Source organism: Aulonocara sp. 'chitande type north' Nkhata Bay, linkage group LG16 (genome assembly GCF_057382095.1).
Source record: "Aulonocara sp. 'chitande type north' Nkhata Bay isolate Kocher_YH1m ecotype deep benthic linkage group LG16, A_spYH_male_GT1.1, whole genome shotgun sequence".
NCBI lineage: Eukaryota > Metazoa > Chordata > Actinopteri > Cichliformes > Cichlidae > Aulonocara > Aulonocara sp. 'chitande type north' Nkhata Bay.
Genome location: NC_141359.1, coordinates 28,042,576 through 28,047,768, shown reverse-complemented (window position 1 = coordinate 28,047,768; position 5,193 = coordinate 28,042,576). Strand labels below are relative to the sequence as shown.

The window sequence follows — 5,193 nt, the reverse complement described above, 5'->3', positions numbered from 1 at the left end:
TATTATTCAACACAAACTAGCATAGTCAAACTGGGCAGGTGTGAGACTAGAAACCATTATTGGCAGTAGTTCCTCTTACCATCTCACTCAGACATGTAACAATTTTTAAAACAAAGAATAATTTGAATGAATTCAAATAAAAAAATTAAAAAAATAAAAAATAAAATAAAATCTGAGATTTTATCTTTGATAGGCAAAGCAAGATCTGACAGATTTTGCTGGGGGAAAACAAATATATGTAGCCAAGTGAACTAATACTACGCATGGAAAGGGTTTAAAAAGAGGGAATTGTGTTTTTGACTGGTTGCCTGTCTACCGGAGGTCTGTTGTAGGGTTGTCATGGTGATGACTAGACCTCGCGTTTTGGGGGTATACTGTCCCTTTAAGAGCCGCCGTAAGCCAGAGCACGCATGCACTCAAGTTTGTGTCACACTGAGCGCTGTGAGCGGGAGCACTGGAGAGTTAGAGACTGCAAAAGATTCTGTGGCTAGCTACACACGAGGTAAATGTGCTAAAAAGTGTAGCATACTGCAAAATATTGTCACCAGTGTTGTAGTAGACTGTAATTAGCTAAGTTTCTTTAGCAATGACTCCATGTTTGTGACCATTTCTGTACAGTTCTTAACGCGCGACGGGTGCATGTTTAATGGTCACGTGCTGTGAAAGGGACTGAAGAGCGGGTTGGCGTGAGTAGTTACAGTGTCCTAACAGATTTCAAAGTTGTTAAGTTTATACTTTTACTCACTTTGCATAACTCTGTATGTTTCTGTTTGATTCAGAGGGGAGATCACTTGCTGTGTGATTCCTGCGTGTGTACTTGTCCTAGCACAGTAGCTGTGTGGAGAAACCGAAGTGAGTTCATGATGTTCTCCCATAGAAATGTATGTTTAAAAGAGAGTTTACAGTGCACTTTATTGCCAGTTGACCTGCGAAGTTGTGGGATGTAAACAATGTGTTTATTTGTTTTGTTTTCTCTTTTTTTGTTGTATTTGTTTCTTGACAGGTCACTACTGTTGTCTATACTGTTTGGATTTAACATGTACATATGATAGTTACTGTTGTCTCAGACCCTGAAAGGCAGTTTAGGCTGAGCCAGTGGAATAGTTAAATTTTGCCGTTTCACTCAAAACTACAGAATTAAAACTGTGCTCCTCCGAGTACAGTCGGAGAATAAAAAAGCCCACAAAAGAGTATTTCCTGTGTCCTGTCTCATTCCCCATGACCGGGCCACATAGTTTGGTGTCAGAAGTGGGATTCTCAGGTTAGTTTTGAGTTTCAGTATACACAGTGAGTGGGGCTTTATAGACAACAGTAGTGGCTTAGAAGATCCCAGTCCTTCCCAGAGGGCGGCAATCGCAGTGTGGACGTCCTGAGGTGGTTCGGTGCAGTGGCAGTTGGTACAACAGGAGCCTGCTTCAGCCATTGGACGAGGAGGGCGCCTGACACAGATTTTGGACTGTTGAATCTCATCTACAAGTGACTGTGGGAATCTGCTGCAGTAAAGACTCAGAGACATTGCAGTATGTCGCAAGAGGACGAAGGGGAAGGTCCTTCAGGGGCCGGAGCTATCCCCACTGAAGACAGTCAAGCTGCCTCGTTGTTTGACAGTGCAGGTAACCCGTTGGTGGAGCTACAAACAAAGATTAACGAACTGAGTAGGAAACATGATGCTGTTATGTCTAGTATTGCTAACATGGGTAATGTTCCAACCAGATCTGTCGTGTACATTCCAAGAGAAAAGGTGATTGTACCTTTTAGTGGGGAACCAGCTAAAGATGCTTACACTGTTGATGAATTCATAGAAGAGGTGGAAAGAGCAATAAGAACTAGGGGTCTGCGTGGAGAGGATCAAACCGACTTTATCCTCTCACAGCTGAAAGGGTCTGCCCTAGAGGAAGTTAAGTTACGTATGGCAGGCCAGGTGAAGCAACCGAGTGATCTCTTTTCATATTTGAGGGAGGCATTTAGAGAGAAGCGCACCACACCACAGCTCTTGCATGCTTTCTATGCACGCCGCCAACTAGATGGGGAAGACCTGCGAGATTATTCACATGCACTCTCTCAGTTGCTCAATGCTGCAATACAGCAGTCCCCTAATGTAGTACCCAACACACAGCTGGCACTTCGGGATCAATTCATTGAAGGTGTGCATGCCCCAAATCTTCGGCGTGAACTACGTAGGCTCACTAGGGACAAGCCTGAGTGTAGTCTCTTTGATGTTAGAGAGGAGGCAATCATGTGGACTATGGAAGATCGTCCACGCAGCACTAATGTGGCCAGACATAGAAATATAGTGAGTGACAGGCCAGATGAAAGCTGTGAAAAGACAACCTCCACCAGTGATGTACAGACAGACTTTACCATGGCTCTGCAAGAGATGGTTAAAATAATCACACAACAGGGTAAAGCCATAGGGGAGTTAACTAATGCAGTGAGGGAGCTCACAACACAGACTGCCAGTTCTGAAGACAGTAGAGGTGTTAAAGCTAAGCCCAAGCCTAAGTACACTAGAGAGGGCCAGCCTATTTGTCTCCGATGTGAAGGGGTGGGACATATGGCCAGACACTGTAATGCACCCCAACAACCTACGAGCCAGTCTGCAACCATGTCCAGTTCCTTGCTAACGGGAAACGGGAACCCTCCATTGCTATGAGCCGGGCAATGCGAGGCAAGTCAGAAGGCTCAAAGGAAGCTCTAACCAAGGAACATTTTCTAGAACATGCTGTTGGTCAGTGCCCTGAAGTAGATATCCAGATAGGTGGTGTATCCCTTAGATGTCTGCTTGACACAGGAAGTAATGTAAGCACTTTGACAGAAAGCTTTTTCAGAAATCATCTCCAGGGAGAGGATGAAGATATGCACTGTACTGCCAAGTGGCTTAAAATCACAGCAGCCAACCAGTTGCCGCTGCCCTATTTAGGCTATGTAGAGTTAGATGTACAGGTCATGGGGCTCACTATACCTGAATGTGGTTTTCTTATAATCAAAGATGATAAAACAGAAAGAGACAATCCCAAATGGTTGGATTTGTCACCCCATGGCATTATAGGGATGAACATTGCAAAACGATGTAGACAGTTAGTACTCTCAGAGTTTGACACCACTCTAGGGGGAGAGCTGGAGTCCAGCTGGAGGAAGGCCTGCCACTGCGTACAAGCTGCTGAGCTTGTGGAAAAGGTGTCTACTGCCCGTGTTGCAAGCAAACACAAAGTGCGGGTGCCTGCCTCATCCCTGACCACTGTCTATGCAAGGGGCCATGGCAAGCAGTTTGGTAGCGCATTGGTTGAACCAGGGAATGTTCAGCTCCCAGGTGGCTTATTGGTGATCCCAACTCTAGTGTCAACTAACAGCCTGGTATTCCCAGTACAGGTGATGAACATCTCACAAGAGGATGTCTGGCTTCCACCTAAGGCTAGACTAGGCATTATTAGTCCTGGCCGCTGCATTGAGGGTGACCCATGCGAGGTGAAATTTGAGCGCATATCTGCCAACCACGAGGAGGTGACTCTTAACCAAAAGGACTGTCAGGGGGCCAACAGCTGCGTACAGGACTTATTGGGAAGATTACACATAGGTGGCACACCAGGACAACAGGCCGAGGTCAGAACTCTTTTGAAAAGGTATGCGGATGTTTTTGCACTTCATGATGAGGATTTGGGGTACACTGATCGTGTGAAGCATGAAATTCCTGTTGTAGATGAAGCCCCTGTTTCTCAGCCATACAGGCGCATTCCACCAAATCAGTACAAAGAGGTCAGGGAGCACATTTCTGAACTGTTGAGAAAGGGGGTGATTCAGGAGAGTTCGAGTTCCTATGCTTCACCAGTTGTTCTGGTACGCAAGTCAGATGGGAGTCTTAGACTGTGTGTAGACTACCGCAGACTAAACGCGAAGACCAGGCGTGATGCGTTTCCACTCCCTCGCATTGAGGAGAGCCTGGATGCCTTGAGTGGTGCAGAGTTCTTCTCAACCATAGATCTTGCCAGTGGCTACCATCAGGTAGCGGTACATGAGAAAGACAGAGACAAAACAGCCTTTACCACACCATTTGGCCTGTATGAATACTTAAGGATGCCTTTTGGGTTATGTAATGCCCCCGCGACGTTTCAACGTCTTATGCAGGCCACAATGAGTGATTTGGTCTTTCAGATTGTATTGATCTACTTGGATGATCTGCTTGTGTTTTCATCAACATTCCAGGATCACATTGTGAGACTGGAGACTGTTTTGAAAAGGCTGAGGGATACGGGGCTGAAGGTTAAGGTTGAGAAGTGCCATTTCCTCCAGCCCAAGGTCAAGTTTCTCGGTCATGAAGTGTCGGCTCAGGGAATAAGCACAGATCCTGACAAGATAAGCGCTGTGGCAAAATGGCCCATCCCTAGTACTGTGAAAGAGCTAAGGTCCTTTTTAGGATTTTGCAGCTACTATAGGAGATTCATTGAGGGCTTTTCCCAAACTGCGGGGCCACTCCATGATGTGGTGAATGTCTGTGTTAAGGAGATAAGTCCTGTCAGGGCTAAACAGCTTTTTGCTTCAGCCTGGACACCGCAATGCTTACAAGCTTTTGAGTTGCTTAAGGGAAAGTTGACTAGTGCCCCTGTTCTAGGCTATGCTGACTTCAGTCTCCCTTTCACGCTGGAAACGGATGCTAGCAGTCTTGGATTAGGCGCTGTCCTGTCTCAGAAGCAGGGGGGAAGGAATAAAGTCATAGCTTATGCTAGTAGGAGGCTCAGAGGGGCTGAGAAGAATGATCAAAACTTTAGCAGCATGAAGCTCGAACTCCTAGCGTTAAAGTGGGCAGTCACCGAAAAATTTAGGAGTTATCTGCTGGGGTCCAAGTTCACAATCATAACGGATAACAATCCCTTGTGCCACCTGCCCACTGCTAATTTAGGAGCCATTCAACAGAGGTGGGTAGCTCAGCTGTCTGTGTTTGACTTCGATGTTAAGTATCGCCCTGGCCGCTGCAACACTGCCGCTGATGCCCTCTCTCGGCAACCAACAGTTGACACGGCAGAACCTGACAGTGAGGATGCAGAATATGATGGCTCTATAGCCATATGTAATGTGCTAAGGGCAGGTACAAGTCTAGGCTCAGATCTTGTCATGGCTGGAGTTGAGGCTTGTAGGATCAGACTGCTGCAGGCCTCCGAACCAGATGGGGAAGCAGTCAGTGAGGCTGTGCTGGGCAAC

The 5,193-nt window shown here is 46.4% G+C and overlaps 1 long non-coding RNA gene across 1 annotated transcript; it reads left to right on the top strand.

Annotated features, from left to right (window-relative positions):
- The first annotated feature begins 235 nt into the window (after positions 1–235).
- Positions 236–1,266, top strand: LOC147311759 (uncharacterized). The gene is made up of 3 exons (XR_015125374.1): positions 236–502; positions 619–686; positions 780–1,266. It is a non-coding gene; the product is annotated as an uncharacterized LOC147311759 (long non-coding RNA).
- Positions 1,267–5,193: the final 3,927 nt, after the last annotated feature.